Source organism: Brachyhypopomus gauderio, chromosome 14 (assembly GCF_052324685.1).
Source record: "Brachyhypopomus gauderio isolate BG-103 chromosome 14, BGAUD_0.2, whole genome shotgun sequence".
NCBI classification, from domain to species: Eukaryota; Metazoa; Chordata; class Actinopteri; order Gymnotiformes; family Hypopomidae; genus Brachyhypopomus; species Brachyhypopomus gauderio.
In genome coordinates this window covers 15,642,621-15,659,064 of record NC_135224.1, presented here as the reverse complement: position 1 = coordinate 15,659,064, position 16,444 = coordinate 15,642,621, and the positions used below count along the sequence as shown (strand labels likewise).

The window sequence follows — 16,444 nt, the reverse complement described above, 5'->3', positions numbered from 1 at the left end:
CTTCACCTTTTCTTCCTCCCTTGTCGACCCACGCGGTCTTTTCTTCTGGGCTGCATTTCTCTTGTAACTCAAATAGCTCTCTGCCTGTGGGAAGAGAAGACCACTCCTCCTCCTCCCTGCATACCATTTGTAGCCCATCAATCTTATAACCTGCTGCCTTTTTTGCTGCTGCATCCGCAGCTTCATTTCCTCTCTCAATCAGACTATTTCCCTTCTGATGACCCTTACATTTAATTATTGCTACTCTTGTTGGCAACATGAGAGCTGCTGCAAGTTCTTTCATGTCTTCCTGATATTTAATAGGTTTTCCCCCTGGTGTTGTGTATCCTGCTCTCTCCCACTGTCCTAGCTCTACGTGTGCCACCCCCACTACGTAAGCTGAGTCAGTGAAGATATTTATGTGCCTGTTCTCTCCCAGCCTCAGAGCCGCTATGACTGCTAATAGCTCTGCTCTCTGTGCTGATTGTAAGCCCTCAGGTTTTTCTGAATGTACCGTGCAGAACTCATCTTGCTCACCCTGTGCTTCCATTACAACTGCAAATCCTGACTGTACTATCCCATTCTTACCTCTAAAACCACATCCATCCGTCCACATATTTTCAGCTCCTGGAATCAGTTCTCCCTCTAAATCTGGTCTCCATTTTGCTGCCTTTGCTGCTTCTGCCACACACTCATGTGTTGGACCCTGCAACATTCCGTCTGCCATGTTAATCCCTTCATGAGAAAACAATAAGTTAGGTGCCGTCAGAACTTTTTGAATCCGTCTCTGTCTGAGTGGTGTGAGTGTAAACATTTGTGAGTTCACATATGACATAACACTGTGGCTGGTTAGAATGTGGAGAGGATGTCCTGTTACTATGTGTGCTGTTTTTAGAACTAACTTTGCAACCCCTGCTGCGTGCTGTGTGCAAGGTGGGTGTCGTTTTTCTGTGTTATCAAGTGGGACACTAAGGTGCATTAGAACCTTCCGTTCACCCCCTTTTTTCTGGAACAACACTCCGTTAACACAGGAGGGTGTTTCAGAAACATCTAAGTGAAATGGTTTGCTGTAGTCTGGTGCAGCGAGATCAACTGCCTGCGCCAACATTTGCTTAAGTTTAATGAAATGCCTTTCTGCCTCAGCTGTCCAGTCTAGCTTACCAGTCAGGTTTCTCATGCCCAGCTCACGAACCATGTCTCTAAGTGGTTTGGTCAGTTCCACATAGTCAGGCACGTAGTGTCTACTATAGCCAGTCAGTCCTAAAAAAGACAACATGTCCTTTACTGATTCGGGCTTGGGGTGGTGTAGAATAGAAGTACGATGCTGTGGTGACATTCCTGTCGCTCCCCCGGTGACTATTCTACCCAGAAATTGAACCCGAGGCCTACAACACTGTAACTTCTCCCTGGATACTTTATAGCCTGTTTCCCACAGCCTAAGAAGCACCCGCTTAGTGGCCTCCAAACAAGTTTCTGCAGTATCACAAGCCAGGAGGACATCATCCACATATTGAACAAGTAGTGACCCTTCAGGCAGGTCACAATGCTCTAATGAGATAGCTAAGGCTCTATTAAACAATCCTGGCGACAAAGCAAATCCCTGAGGTAATCTGGTGTACCTGTACTGCTGACCTCTGAAGGTGAAGGCACAAATATCCCTGCATTCTTCTGCCAATGGAACACAAAAGAAAGCATTAGCCAGATCAATACATGTAAACCATTTCATCTCTGGAGAAAGAGATGCTAAAGCCACATAAGGATTAGGTACTGGACTAGTTGGAGTAATCAAAATCTCATTAATAGTTCTAAGATCATGCACCATGCGATAGGCGCCTGTCCCTTTCTTTTCCACTGGCAGTATGGGAGTGTTCCAGTCTGAGTGTGCATATTCTAAGACTCCTGCATTCCACAGTCCAGATATAGCTTCTGCAAGGCCCGCTTCAGCAGCTGGTTTGTGTGGATACTGACGTTTCCACCTGGGGTATTCTCCCTGCACTTCAAACCGTACTGGTGGCTGTGAAATAAGTCCTACATCATGCGGTCCTTTTGACCACAGACTAGGCGGCATTTGATCTAAAATGTGATTACTATCAGGGTGATCACAACACTCCCTGCCATGAAATCTGCTCAGCATATCTCTAGTTAGTGTGATCTTGTCTACCGAAGGCTCCTGTATAAACCAAGTATTGCAGGACTGTGAATACAAAACCTGCGGTATGTCAGTTTGAACCCAATCAGTAGCATTATTAGCTTTCCTAGTCATCCCACCTAGTTCTTTGGCCATATGTCCAGGGTGCAGTGCTAAAGAAATGTGAGGAGCAGCTGAATCACTCATCATATACCAGCGCTGTTGTGCCGGGGTCAAAACAACTGGTGCGGCGACGCCTTCAGGTCCCACAAATATCCCCGTCGTACTTATCTCCCAAATTTGATCAATTAACTGTTCCTCATATTCTTCCCCATAAACCTGATCCCCTATAGGGTCATAAAATAAAGTCATATGTAATGGGTCGGGGGGCGGGACATACGGTTCAATCAAAGTAATCCAGGGCTTCCAGTCAAGGAACTTGGAGTGAACGCCCCTCCTAGAACAGGAGTCAGTTTCTAAGAGGCCCCAGTAGATGTCAACCGTGGGTGGCCAGTCTGTGGAGATCAAATACATGCCAGTGTCCTCCCCCTCTGAACAGTGCATCTGTGTGCCATCCGGCAATGTGACAACCAGCCCAGAGGGGCTACATAACACAGTAGCTCCCAACTTTATTAAAATGTCTCTTCCACACAGGTTAACCGGTGCAGTCCTTGAAATCAGGAACCTGTGGGTAATGGCCTGCTGGCCGCATGTTACGGTCATTGGAACAGTTTTTCGCAGACTTTGTGGCGTCCCAGAGAACCCTTTCACCATCACAGTATCGCTGCTTACCAGTCCATCAGGCAAAGCACAGTTGATCGCTGAATGAGTCGCCCCGGTATCAACTAGGAAAGAGAGTCTCTGAGGGCCGACTGTGAGGGACAGCATAGGGTCTGCCGTGGCCTTGCTGTCCGAGTTCTCCTCTGGGCATCGTCAGTCCCACTGGTCAGTTCCCCATGTGCCAACGGGGTACTGCCCTGGAGCTGCAGAAGGGTTAGGCGCTGGTACAAACTGGCCTCTGCCTCTCCCACGCCCTCCGGTGTACTGGGGACACTCTTTTGCCCAATGACCTCTCTGCCCGCAGAGGAAACACCCACCCCTCATACCACGACCGAAACCTCCCGGACCACCACGACCTCCCCTGGCCCCTCCCCGACCTCTGCCCCTAAAATTAAAATTCTGGCCCTGGTGGGGGTATCCCCCTGACGTGGGTAAATACTGTGTTTCCCGAGGCGAGGCCACATAAGGGTGCACCAGCTGCGGCACACACTGAGCTAAGGGGGGCTGCTGAGGGGGCTGACCCTGACCCTGGACTGAGGCCAAAATAGCCTCCTTCTTTTTCTTAGCCTGCCTGTCATCAGTTGCTTTACGCCTATGGTCAACTAGCTGTAACTTTATTAGCTCTGTCACCATCTTGTCCTGTTCGTCTTTCTTCTCTTCAGCTTTATCTAGGGCCTTCCCTAGGTGGTGAATAAGGTGTTTGTTCCACTTATCTGAGTCACAATCAAACAAATCAGGGTTATCATCCATAACCTCCTGAACCGCCTTAGGAACACCCTCTAATACCGCCTTTCTAAACCACATCCTATGAGGGCCCCGTGGGCCTGGGTGAATACCTGTCTGAGACACCCATGTGTCCACTGCCTGGCTCAAATAACCTATGGGGGTCTGTTTAGAGGTCCAAGTGAATTTAGGAACAGCTGCAGCTGCACGCACTGGCCACTTATCTCGCATAGCATTACCTAGGGCTTGAATATGTCTAGTTAAAGGGACATTATGTACCAGGTCAGTGGTACCGGCCGCATACTCTATGTCTCTGAGATCTGTGGCTGTACAACATCTAGCTATCACCCCTCTAAAATCTCCCATAGCTAGCACCTTGCCCGCAGTCAGTTTGTCTAGTTTAGATAGCCATAAGCCTCCCCCCTCAGTGAGAGGAGGAAGTTGGTCAGTCAGCGCAGTAACATCAGTCAATGGCAAAGGTTGATATTCACGATTCCCAGTGGGCCCAGTTACAAGAGGCATAACCAAATCCTCATTATCTGACTCCTTATTCTTACTCCTTGTCCCTCGATACACCCCATTCTGCACCAAGAGTTCATTTAACTCATGCATTTGCTTTTTAGCCTCTAATAGTCCTGCTCTCACTTCTTCTACTACCTCACTATTCTCATTCTCTGAGTCTACCATAGTCCCCTTCAGATCACATGTAACCATTACCTCCCGTCTTGGTCTCTTTGTCTGATCCTGCCTGGTCTCTTTACCCGTAGTTTCTAATTTCCTCCCTTTTCTCTCTGCCTTCTGGTGCCTGCTGCCATATCTATTTCCTGAGCTATGCCTTGTGCTACATGCTTGCTCTAGCTCCTCCCCATCTGATTGTTCAATGTCACTCCCTGAATCAATCTTCTCCTTGCTGACCACATCACCCCAACCTTCTTGCTGTGCTCTTACATTATCAAACGGCTTCATTTCTTGTCGTCTATTCCTAGGTCTGCACCCCCGCCCTGATGGCGCGGTGCCGGAGTCATCAGCTATAACCATCTCACCTTCCTTCACATATACTACAGGATATATGCCTTTCACGGTTACCTGTGTTTGCTGCTGTGGCGGCGCCGAAGGTGCAAGCCGCTTTATAGACTCATAAGTGGGTGGGTACTCTAGAGAATTAGTCTCTTCTGTCTCACATTTTTCTTTCGCCTGCTTTATTATTTTACCAGCCCAACAACACATATATCTCTTCCTCAGACCCAACTCTCTCTCAGCTTTAAACACATCTCTCCCCAATTTTACTTTTCTCAGTCTGCCTGCCTCCTTATATTCTCCCTTTAGTTTAAGCAATCTCTCTTTACTTTCTTTTATTTTCTGGACAATTATATCCCCCAAACACACACGGTCTGTTCCCTTTTTACCTGCCTTGGTCACCCATACCTGCAGATTTTTCTTACAGTCTATTTTAATTTTCTCCCATTTCTTAGGACTATCCTCTACCAAAAACAACATGGTACATGTTTGCTCAACCTGTTCATTTAAAGTTCTCCATACCCAGTTATCTATACCCCAGCTATCATTAAGCTGCTTATACAACCTTTGCATTTCCTCACCAGACATTGTTTGATATAATCACTGGGACTCACGTGACCACGGTTTGGTGTCAGGGGCTCAGTCAGGACAGCTCGGTTCTCCACCCTCAAGTCAGGTCACCTATCGTCCGGCCTTCACTTTGTCCAATTAAGCCAGTTCAGGGATTCCTCAAGGTCCCAGGGAGACTTCAGCCCAGCGTGTCGGGACTCCAACCCAACATAGCCGATCAACCCGTCGGTCGAAAGGTTCGGTTCGCCAATACCACGGAGAGAAAAACCATATATCAATACTTTATTAGCCGGTAGGAACTTGAATCCTATTTCTCTTAATTAACCACTTTTCCAAAATTAAAAAACCAAAGACTGGATTTAATTTAGTATCGCCCAAGTTCTGTCAGTTCATCACAATTTTAGTCATAGTCAATATTGCAGATTAGATATAACAGGTTCTGCTCACCTTATTTGATTGATCAGGCGCCCGTGATGAATCAACAGCTCTCAGACGATGTCTTCAAAAAAGAAATCAAATTAGACGTCTTAAAATGCCCCACGTCGGGGTCACCAAAAATGTTGTGCTACCACTCTTTCTTTCTTAGCACAGCGCATCCGTTTAATGCAAATAAGAACGTCACCAGTCTTGTGTCTTTTAATTATTTATTAAAGCTAATACAATCAAGCAATAATAATGGAATATTGAAAAGGGTACCCTGAGAGTACACAGAAGAGACACGCTAGTCATGTCATCCAGAGTGTAGCTCTGACACCCGTCCACTTCTCCTACATTATATACTCTCCTATGGCATTCCCCTTGTCAGGTAAAAGAGGTGAACATTTATCATGGCAAAACCTACAGCTGTTTCCCTTTTTCTGGAAGCGTGGTCTCTTGCTTGACCTTACCAAATAAGGACAGAGAGGACTCCTATTTTCCATTCCACTTTTAGCAAACTGCAAACACTTATAGCTTTAGAAAAGGCACACCAGCACAGATATAACAAAAGCTTGATCAATCATACAAACAACTTGATCAATAATGTAATGTAAACAAAACATAAAGTAATTAATATATGATTAATACTTTAAGGCCAATCTACTTATAAGGATACTCGAGTATTGTAGTTTAAATATATCTTAGCATGCTTTCACACATCAATTCCTTAACAAACCAAAATGTTTTAGCATTTTCATAATTTACAGCTGTCCTGTGCAAGTTTGCAGATGAAAAATGTGATTCCAATTAGCCCAGGTTTCATAAATTGTTTACCTATAAAGTTATATTAAAATTTTGTTCATTTTAGAATTAGAATGATTAATTCTGTGTCCTTAAGCACATTTTCAAGCCATGGTGTGATATTGTTCAAGAACAGATCATAGCGCAAGACACATATGTACAGATAATATGTTGAGAGAAAAGCTTCCCATATTGGGAGTTTGATTAACCTTGTTGCTCAAGTGCAAATCTAATAAAGCAAGGTGAGACTTTGCCTTGGCCAAGAGGCTCCAACTGAAATGCCAGCCCCAATGTAATCAGATGTCTTACAGCGTTGTTTTTTCCTCTAATGGCCTCCACTTGGGTCTCACCTCTTCTCCCACCTTCACAAAGTCTTTCCTGCATGTGCGTCCCAGGATGCCTGCGGCCAGGACGTCATCCAGTCACCGTTGTCCTGAACCTCTCCCTGGAGCACGGAAGACATTGTCTGATGGATACCATGTTTCCCACCCAATCCCTTACATCAAAAAAGCACCAATTCGTTTTTAATGATTATTTTAGTTTTCTTGTATTTGTAATTTTTAATACATTTTATTTAATACATTTGATTTATTTTTATTTTTAGTTTATGTTTATAGCACATTATTACTGGAATAGCACAGCCAAATTACGGCAATTTCAGATATACTTATACGGCCCAGTCCACTGCAATTATGAGTGTGATGTCATCAGTGGGTAGCCCTACTGAGGTCAGTACAATTACCATGGTTACCAGGCTTGCTTGAGGAATGCCTGCAGCACTGGCAGTACTGACTGTGATGCTAGAAAAGAGAGAGAGAGAGAGAGAGAGAGAGAGAGGGAGAGAGAGATGGAGGGGGTAGAGAGAGAGAGAGGGAGGGGGAGAGAGAGAGAGAGAACTAAATCTTTTAAATGCAGTGCAGCACGACCTATAAATGATCAAAGTTAAATGCTACAGACAGGCAGCTAACACTAGAATGTATCAGTAACAACTACAGACACTGGGCCATAAACAGAGGAGAGTGTTGGCTACTAAATGGGCATAACAGGGTAAATGAGTAATCGAGTTCTTATATAAGTTCTTGTGACAACATATGTTGTGAAAAGCGCTATATATATATTTGTATTATATTTGATTTGATTTATATGGATCTCACACAGCAATTAGATGCTGTGTAGGAAAACAAAATGTCCTCAAGTGTTTGTTAAACAACAAAACGAACCCATTATCACAAAGCACTCCATGATGAATTTAGTCCATCCTCTTTTGAACGTTATATTTGAGAATCATACATGTTTGAGATTCGAGATTCTGTTCCCCTGATGTCAGTATAAGGGTGGAAAGCCTCCGTCCTTACGGATCGAAACAGGTCGCCTTTGTTTTCTGACGGCCGACTGATCAAACACAGGCCCCTCTGGCAGACGCATCTGATGGTGATGATGTGGCTGAAGTCCAGCTCGTAGTTGACCTGGGCAATGAAAACAGCTGCTGCGGCCTCGTACATCGCTGTGCCGCCCATGTTAATGGTGGTGCCCGCGGGCATCATGAGGCGGATGACGTGCCTGTCGATGTAGCGCTTCTCCAGCAGGAGAATCGCAGGAGACAGTGCAGACTGTCTGCCCAGGGAAATATTAAATGAGCGGTACTGTATGACAGTGTGTGTGTGTGTGTGTGTGTGTGTGTGTGTGTGTGTGTGTGTGTGTGTGTGTGTGTGTGTGTGTGTGTGTGTGTATGTGTGTGTTACTACACTCATATAAGAGATGTGTGATTGTTTACTGCACAATGGTCGTCACTGGGCAATCGTCGGTCTGGCCAACAAAAGTACTACCATCAGATCCCATCCTTTCCAACATGACACCTTTAAGACAGACAAATTGAGCACTATTACTGGACATACTTCACCTAAAAGATGCCACCTTTTCTTTATGTACAACCCCACAATTCACTTTTAGGTAAGAATGCATGTCATAGCCATACTTCAAGTGGCTGTAAATCTATGAAAGAATCAATAAAAGAAGAAGTCTTTCATCACATTACAAAGCCATGTAAAATAACCCACGAGAGCACTTGCTTTCCTGAGAAGTCAATTATGTTGTATTTGAATGCATTTGAGTGTTTCTTCAAGGTAAGGTATTGAACAGTGCTCGGTTTGTAGGATTCTGTGGGGACAGATCACAATTCAGGATCCTTGTTACTTTAGGTCAGTTTAGGCACTCTAATATCTTGGGAAGCACATTGCACAACCAGACGCTTTTGTTCCTGCAGAGGGAAACAAAGCAGGAACTCTTTGGCCCCTGGTGCAGAGTCGCTTAACTGCTGTTGGCTTGCAGTCCTGAGCAGCCTTAGTCTTGGCAACATGCAAACATCACTGGACAAATGTGACAAATGACACAAAAGTGGCGGAACATCTAGCAAAGGCATACAGAGGTAGTATTTGCAGAGAGCGAGTTTCTCTGAGAAGCATCTGCTGCTAGAACACCAGTTCTGACATTTCACAGGTGCACAGATCACGGTTCCCATTATTCAGACAACCAGCCCTCATGCTACATGGTATAAGCGATGAAATCTGTCAGATGAAAAATTGCACCCTGAAATAACGCAAGATGACCAAGATGGAGAGCAGCTCTAGAGTGTTGTAAAGAATGACTCATGAGCTGAATGTGTGGGACGGCACCAACCCTTGGGCGGATATCAGGAGTTCAATCAACAAATGAACAGAATTGTGTCAGTATGACATATTATTCCCAAACCAGGGTGACAATAGCCCCGAAAACCCAGAAATATCAAAGTAGCTCTCAATTTAATTATTTTATTTTCACAAAGGTTGGTTGTTTTGGTTTGTGTCCAATACCCAGAACATCCATACCATCTCTGGTGCTCAGGAGCATTTGGAAGACCATGTCCGGAGGCGGTGTCAGGTCCAAAGGGAAACTCTGGAAGTCCGTCTTGTTGTCATCCTGGATGCCATAGGTCAGGCGTACTCAACTAAATTTGTCCGCGGTCCAATTTTGGCAGATACCTGTGCCCTGAGGTCCGGTGCGGCTAAGTTGTTGAGGGGGGGGGGGGGGGGGGGGGGGTGTACGGTGCGCGAACGGTGGAGGCGTTTATACTTTCGCGAGCGTCACTGCAGTGTTCTCCGCACCGATAGGCGTTTTGTCCGAAACGATATGTGGTAGAAACACCCCTCAAAACAGGGGAATGAACATTTACCTGACCAATTTTAATGTTGCTATATGTTTCAGGTTTGAAAAGTGCTGGAATTTAGGTTAAAGTACTTTAAAATGCTTGAAATTGTAACTACTTGGTTTCACAACAAATAGCTGTCTGACTGAATAGTTCTCTTGTATTAGGTTAACAAATACGAGCCTCTTGTAATTCCAGGAAACATGAGATAACGTGAAGACGTGAAGATTGGGCGTTTTTTAAATAAACAACCATTAAATAATGTGATAAAAAGCGAATTATTTCGAGTATATGTATAAATATTTAACTTAATTATGTTTAACATGCTGGGAAATATTGAAATGGACCTTGAATGTGACGTACAAGTGCTTTAATTCCACCTTATAAAGGTGTATGAATCCTGAAAACGTGACTTTGTTCATTGCGTTGAAGCGCGGCGCGAAGTTACAAAATTCGAGAGGTGCACGACCTCTCGAACCGACAGCGCGCGAGGCACTCGCGCACACGCGGAGCCACAGCGATTACGTCATTTTCGCCGCGCGGACCCTCGCGCCGCTCGCGAAGCGTCAACCAGGCAGGCTTGTTGTTGAGCGGGGTGGCGAACGGAAAAGTTGTTGAGCGGGGGTGGCAAACGTAACACTCGTGACGGAGTGTTTTGTCAATAGTCCTGAAATAAATGCTACGGGTTTGTTTTGGTCCGTATCCAGTTAATCAGGAATGAGATTGGGTCCGGACAGGACTGCGTTCGGGTCCGGATCCGGACCGCGGTCCGCCAGTTGAGTACCCCTGCCATAGGTGAAGTCATCTAATGGTGGTGTAGATCACCTCACTGACTCTGGACTTGGGCTTCAAGACGGATGTTTTTGATGCGGTGCTGCAAACAGAGGAGACAGGATACGGCAGCTGCACAGGCATCTCAATTGTAATTCTGTCCACCATCCTTGTGTTGTATCAATTTTTACTGGCTTCTTTAATGGGTAATCCGGTTTTGACCAAAGTGCAGGTGTTTCTTTAGTATTCATTTTCTTAAAAAACATTTAATATTCATATGGTTTATTTAAATTTAGTCTGCACGTAAACTATTAACTGACACTTTTGAAGTGTTTTTTTTAATGCTAATTACATTAACCTGGCTCTTGTTAGCACACGGTCCCATCACTGTAGGGCAGTAAGGAGTAGAGGTGGGCTTCCATCTGCATGTGGGCTCTGGTGACATGTAGGCTTGTGGTAATATTTGGACTTGAACTTTTAATGACATCTGGGGGCCAGATGATATGGCTCTTTAAGGGCTTTGGGGCATTTTTGATTGCTGACATCATCAGATAAATTTTGAATCGGCTCTAGGACATAATTTATAGTGAAAAAACTTTCACCATTTATGTGGTAGGAAAGAAACAGTCATTCTCTTTTCTACCAGTACTCTTCTTTATTGATAGACTGTTACATGTGTCACATGAGCCACGGACAATGTAGACACGTTCAGTGATATTCTTGCCACTTCCAGTAATTCCACTGGATCTGCCACAGTCTGTAGAGGATTAATGGTGTGAATGAGTGGTCCATTTAGGCTGTATTGCTGAATTCTGGGAGCTGATGTGAGCAGCTCAGTGGTGCATAATACCCTCTGAACAAAGGCTACAAACTAGCCATGCGCCCAATAATTTTTGTTGAGCGGGGGGGGGGGGGGTTGATGCCGCGATAGCGGTCGATCGCCAGTAGTTAGCGATTTCAAACAGTACACCACCGACGTGCGCATGTTTTACTTCCAACAACCTCCGCGTTGTTTTACTTCCAACAACCTCCGCGCCCCCCCTGCAATACCTCCGCGCCCCCCCACTTTGGGAACCACTGTGCTAGACTAAGTGCTCAGTACTAAGATCTACTAAATTCAGTACTTAGTACTAAGATTGGTCAGTACTAAGATCTGCTAAACTAATTGCTCAATACTAAGATCTGCTAGACTCAGCTATGCTTCCTATGAGCTATGCCTCCAGTGATGTGATGTGTGTCATATATCTTCAGTGTTTGAGCTCTCATAGCCAAACTGCCTTTTGTAAAACACACTGCCACTTGTAAAACACACACTGTTAATTCTAACACCACCTACAATCACTGAGGGAAAAAATGTAAGCACCTTATCATTTTCTGATGTTTAACCCTTAAATGTATTCCAACTAACCTCATAAAGAATGCAGCATTATTATCTATATTTTGTGTTTCTTTATTTGGTGAAGGGTGGTGGGGGTGGAGGGAGATGTGCCCCAGGGCAATAAACTTTGGTGCTCCACCACTGTCCATATCCACAGAATGTCCTGGTCCATGCACAGTGTGCATTTCAATGTGGAGGCAGTAAATCATGTGCTATTCGTCCATGTGCCATTTGTGTGTAGTGATGATATGACACATTTTTTTATGTTTTGGTGCGTTTTCATGGGACTGTGCAAATATAGGAGGGGATGTGTTAGCCTTCTTATGTTTGCCACATTGTGGTACATTGACACATTATATTGCAATAATGTGTATTTATAAGACTATGCATGTGATGGGATGTGCTTGTCTTTGCATGCATTTAATTAATCGTTAAAACACTTGCTCATATAATGGAAGGCCAAAAGCAATGTCCTCAGTCTGAATGCATAAAACCTCGGACTCCTCTATTTCTCACGTCAAAAACAACCTTCCTGTTTGAGAGATTTCCCCTTCCAAACTGGACATATTGTGAAAGATGGCAGACCTCTCCCTTTCCTACCATTGAAAGATCTCATGCATGATTTTAGTTAAGGTTGATTCCTTACCCTATAAGATCACGCGGGGCATCCACCAAGCTTGTGAACGGCTTGCCGCCATCCTCCGGGTTCTCCTTCTGTGCCCACCAAGATGGATGATGATCGCCAAGATGATGCCCAACACTACGGCAACAAAGGTGGTCCACAGGTAGTTGGAAATGGTCAAGTCGCCCAGGTGGCTAGAACACTGCACATTAGACTAGTGAAGAAGAAGAGGAGAAATGAAGAAGTGAAAAAATGAAGAACAGGAGAAACATAAGCTCAGAGATGGTTTTAAACTTTGCAACCTAGAGAGGTTGTAAAGACAGCTATGACGAGTATCTCTGGTTCCATTAAAAAAGTTCTTTGTACATTTTTGGTAGGAAAATACATTTGTTTATTCAGAGGTTGGATTAAAATGTTAAAACTCTGGGCACCTAGAAGAGTTGACAATGGATTAGCAAACATCCTGACGTATTTGATTATTTCTTTTTAGCAATGTTCTGAATTATTCACAGTTCAATTATTTTTTTAAACATCTTCACACCCCTTCAATTTGTTGACACAATTATTAAAATTGACATTCTAACACTCTGAAAATAGATGAAAAGTCTTACTGGGTCAGAATAACTGAACCATCCTGCTGTTTGCTTTAAATGTCATTGTCTTGGCGTTGTCACTGGCAGAGAAGCTAAATGTATCATGCAACGTTGTATCAATGTTCTTTATATGTTTAGCAAGTCAAAGGCTTTCAACCTTATTCAGTTGTGTGTGAACCCTGCTCACATTCCAGCAAAAACCTGGTGGTTATAAGCACTTAGCATGTGTATGAAGGAGAATGCTGACCAAGAAAACACAAACCACAGGGTTGCCAACTCTCACGCATTGAGCGTGAGACACACGCATTTGAACGTCTTCACGCGCTCTCACACCACACTTCTGATTTCTCACGCCGAAAAAAAATCTAGTTTATTTACCTCTGATCCATATCTATCATTCCTAGTTCGCCAACCACTGGCGATCGATCGATCGCAATATAATACTTAATTTGTGTCCATGTTACACCTCGCACGGTAACAATTTAAGTTCAACACCACCCAAGTCAACAACTTACGTTCGCATCCCCCCAGTCAACAATTTACACTCGCCACCCCCTCCAGGTTCAAATCTCCGAGTAATCTTGAAAAGTTGGCAACCCTGGAACCAACTGTTTCTCGACTCATCGAAGGGGACAGACAGAACGCAATATCTTCCCCATTTAATAGGAATATGTCCAGTTTCTTTCTTGAGGTCCCCCAGAAGGCATATGGGAAAGCTTTGATTAATGCGAATGAATCCAAATTGGTGTTTACCGTGTGGCCTTTAGGGATTAAGCAAATCCAGAAGTTTGGCAGTTAAAAAAACACACAGCTCTTCTAATTGTACTGGATTCAGTACTGTGCAATGGTATGAGGTTGCATCCAACAAAACCACCTTCAAGTTCTGATGCACCTAATCATGCAGCGTATGTGTTAGAAGAAAATTCCAATGACGTACACACTCTGTCTCCCGCCAGTCCTCTTTGAGAAGCAAGCAGGTTTACCCTGTATGCGCTTTCATCTTTTCCATCACAAAATGTGCACATTCTCTCTGGACCTGGCTTCTCTCACGCGTGATTGGCTGCCTTTGCTCCCATCCTAGCCCTGGTAGTGCAACATGGCTCAGTGTATTTGGGAGAATTCCAGCCAATCTCTAGCAAGACCCTGAACAACTGCAGATATTTCATGACAGCATGGGTGGTGGGTTTCACTCCGTAGCCGCAGAAGGAGAGAAGAGGTGAAAGCTAAGAGTTCCACAGTCTGTGATTTAGTCTACTTGAAGACAGAAATTTCAGTGCTTAATTACCTTGTTTTCTCTTAATTCCCATGAAAGGCTACATTGATTTGCCATTGATTTCATATGGTCATGCAGATTTGTTCTAAAACTAAATGTCAGTGCAGTTCAAAAGCATTATAGATTTTGCTTACAAAGTAAAAGGGAGCTATGTATTATTTTTTTATTGTTAAGGAACATTTACTATATTTTATTATAGTTTAATGAACCATTCAACTACGAGGGTGCTATAGTTCCAGTTGATGACACTATCTTCCTAATGCCATTGTCCAAGAAGTCAGCTAATATCCAGAGTAACTCACAGGGTTAAAAGGATCTTGACTAATAAATCCACATTCACCATGGGAAGACTGTCCAAGATCCTGACCTGTGCTTTGTTGTGTCTGGGACCTGGATCATGTTGCTAGCTCTGACCCAGATATAGCCACGAGCGATCTGCACTCAGCATACTACACTAATGTTTGGGTCTCGTAGGTTCTTTCCTATCCATGTACAGCAGGTTATTATGGGGTACAGTTGCTATATCTACTGCTTCATTATGTATAAGCAGATGTGTGACAGTGGAAGAGAATATGTGAAACTATTTGTGTTTGAAAAGGGGAGTAAAGTTGTTTTTTTTGTGTGTGGTTAAGTGTAACCTACACCCAGCATGTAATAATTTGCCATGCATGGTTCCTTCACCACTATTTCACATCGTGCTTTTAGTCTTTTAGACTGGTGGATGGAAATGGGGCTTTTGAATAAGAAAACAGCCCCTACAAAAGCCATCTCTCAGTCAATACACTCATACAGGTGAAACACACAGCTTGTATGGATGAAGAAGGAGTTTCCCTATTGCTCATTGACCTGTAACCTAGCTACATTCTCCACAAGGACCTTGCCCATTTTTGTCCTTAAGTCATGGCAATGGTGTTGAGTCATGAGTCATTGAGAAGATGTCATAGTGTTGAGTCATGAGGTAAGAGAAGCAGAGGTGATGATTTTGGGAGCGGAGGAGAAACACCCTTTTAACTGAGACTTTCTCAAGGAGACGTCTGAAAGAGCAACATGTTTGTCCAGGCTGTCCAGATTGTCCAGGTGCTCTTACCTAGTCACAATGAGAGACAAGATGATCACCTTCACCTTCTCATGAGGAGCTCTCCTGGAAAGCTCGTCTCCAGGAGGACAGAGAAAAAACACGGAGTAAGTGGAGAATAAAGTTTTTAGCTGACTGCTGAAGGAGATGGTGAATAATCATCCAGTAGAAGGTGCAGCATTCACACAGGAACAGAAAACCTCCAGAATCTATATTGTGAGATGTTGGACTTGTACAGGGGTACTCAACTGGCGGACCGCGGTCCGGATCCGGACCCGAACGCAGTCCTGTCCGGACCCAATCTCATTCCTGATTAACTGGATACGGACCAAAACAAACCCGTAGCATTTATTTCAGGACTATTGACAAAACACTCCGTCACGAGTGTTACGTTTGCCACCCCCGCTCAACAACTTTTCCGTTCGCCACCCCGCTCAACAACAAGCCTGCCTGGTTGACGCTTCGCGAGCGGCGCGAGGGTCCGCGCGGCGAAAATGACGTAATCGCTGTGGCTCCGCGTGTGCGCGAGTGCCTCGCGCGCTGTCGGTTCGAGAGGTCGTGCACCTCTCGAATTTTGTAACTTCGCGCCGCGCTTCAACGCAATGAACAAAGTCACGTTTTCAGGATTCATACACCTTTATAAGGTGGAATTAAAGCACTTGTACGTCACATTCAAGGTCCATTTCAATATTTCCCAGCATGTTAAACATAATTAAGTTAAATATTTATACATATACTCGAAATAATTCGCTTTTTATCACATTATTTAATGGTTGTTTATTTAAAAAACGCCCAATCTTCACGTCTTCACGTTATCTCATGTTTCCTGGAATTACAAGAGGCTCGTATTTGTTAACCTAATACAAGAGAACTATTCAGTCAGACAGCTATTTGTTGTGAAACCAAGTAGTTACAATTTCAAGCATTTTAAAGTACTTTAACCTAAATTCCAGCACTTTTCAAACCTGAAACATATAGCAACATTAAAATTGGTCAGGTAAATGTTCATTCCCCTGTTTTGAGGGGTGTTTCTACCACATATCGTTTCGGACAAAACGCCTATCGGTGCGGAGAACACTGCAGTGACGCTCGCGAAAGTATAAACGCCTCCACCGTTCGCGCACCGTACACCCCCC

General features: G+C 44.2%; 1 long non-coding RNA gene across 1 annotated transcript; it reads right to left on the bottom strand.

Annotated features, from left to right (window-relative positions):
- Positions 1-363: 363 nt before the first annotated feature.
- Positions 364-5,270, bottom strand: LOC143475629 (uncharacterized). Its single transcript, XR_013121071.1, has 3 exons — positions 5,242-5,270; positions 1,612-1,647; positions 364-714 (listed from the first exon to the last, which is right to left on the bottom strand). It is a non-coding gene; the product is annotated as an uncharacterized LOC143475629 (long non-coding RNA).
- Positions 5,271-16,444: the final 11,174 nt, after the last annotated feature.